The sequence below is a fragment of the Vespula vulgaris genome, chromosome 3, assembly GCF_905475345.1.
Source record: "Vespula vulgaris chromosome 3, iyVesVulg1.1, whole genome shotgun sequence".
Classification (NCBI taxonomy): Eukaryota; Metazoa; Arthropoda; class Insecta; order Hymenoptera; family Vespidae; genus Vespula; species Vespula vulgaris.
Genome location: NC_066588.1, coordinates 9,631,889 through 9,633,867, shown reverse-complemented (window position 1 = coordinate 9,633,867; position 1,979 = coordinate 9,631,889).

The window sequence follows — 1,979 nt, the reverse complement described above, 5'->3', positions numbered from 1 at the left end:
GGCCATGCATGTTTTCTTTGATGATAAAATTATCAGTTTTATGGATATTATTAGATTTATTACTATTATTCGATATATAGAAATATAGAATATTTATTGAAATTATTATGCAATCACCTATACACATAAATACTCCGAGAAATATATTTAAGATTTTAATTATCGAATATCTATCGTAATATGATGAAAATTGATTATTTTGTCATTGAATAATGCCATTTCATTGCTAGCAACATATGTAGTTTGCATCGTAATGAAAAATTCTGTAACGTCAATAAGAAATGAAAATGTGTAGATATTCTTTCCCTTCATTTTTTTACTTTTAAGTTAATTAGTTTTAAGTAATTACTTTTAAGTTAAACGTAACCATTACTGGTCAAAATGTTATCTATGATAGGAAAGCTTCAAGAAAAAATGATACATATTATTAAGCGCAATTAAATGTTAATACGTAAAACAAATTATTATATTTAACAAGAAACAACTTACGTACAAAATCTAGATTTAGCTCTCTTGAAGAAAATATCAAATAATCCGGGACGTCCATGAGTAACTTCTTCTTTAAAGGCAGACAAACATTCCTTGTTATGTGTGAAATCCTTTCAGTACTTGGAACCGACTTATTTGCTCCGAGTTCACCCAAAATTTCTTTATACATGTCCGTGCTTATATACTTTGTAAGAAATAAATTAAAAATATTGTATTACCAAAATATCTATCGTAATATTAAAAACTTTGAATTCTCTGGCACACAATAGTGTCGATCTGTTCCCGAAACTAAATAGAGAAACAGGTAGTCCAAAAGTTAGTTTTAAACGTATTTTCTTTTGTATAAATATCATGAAGTATTAAGGGACGTTATTGGTTGCGTCAATTAATTGTTTATAAAGAAATAATAATAGCTTCGTAAGAAGGAACTTATTGTTTTCTATTTTATAAGTTTTGGTTCCTCGATTATTTATTTTTCTATTTTTTCTATTTTTTAATTTCTTCTCGATTTCTTTGTGATAAATTACGATTGCATTCAGTTTTAGTTAAAAATATCCGAATTTGCATGGAAAAAATGCATTCACACCGAAATGATAAGAATGTACACCATTCAATAGTTCTCTAAATAAATCGCTTTTTTGCCAAATAATGAGTCACTAACTCCATTGCTTGTACTGTTACAAGTTTATAATTTGAGATCAATTTCTTTTGATTTGCAATATAAAAAATTATTTTATAAAATCTGGACACTACATAAGAAGAAAACATATTTCTGAAATTTTTAACTATTTCTAAAAAATCCGAAGGTTGCAATTATTAAAAAATTCGAAGGTTTGAAAATGTTATATTTATTGGAATTACTGTTCATACTTGGACTACGCTTATACTTTCACAATTCTATAATCTTATAATTATTAATGTATACTGTTTAAAAAACATATTTAAAATTATCTGTTATTAAATGCCTACTGTATGAAAATAAAACGTGATTTTCCTGTTATTGAATAATGCTATTTCATTTACGTTTTTTTATTAGAATGAATAATCATCGTAATAATTTGTAAGTAAAAATTTGATAACATCGATAGAACATAGAAATATGAATACTTTTCCTTCTTAGATATTTTCAGTTTGCTTCTCTGTTTTTTACATTAATTGGACAATTACTGATCAAATTGTTATCTGTGAGAGAAAAGTTTTAGGACAAAGCGATACATATATAATACTTTGTAAAATTAAAGTTTAAGGTTTCCAGTTATCAAAAATTTATCGTATTGCAACAAAATTTATTTTCTTTATTATGGGACAGTGTCATAGCGTTACGTAATATGAATAGAAATCAGGTTAGTTAAGTATTAGTTTGAAAGATATGCATTTTCATTTGAATAGATAGTATTTAATGGGAACAAAATGGGGAGAATACATAACACTTATATAAAAGGAGATTCGTTGATAAAGATCAGATATTGAAGAAATACTTTCAGTATCAA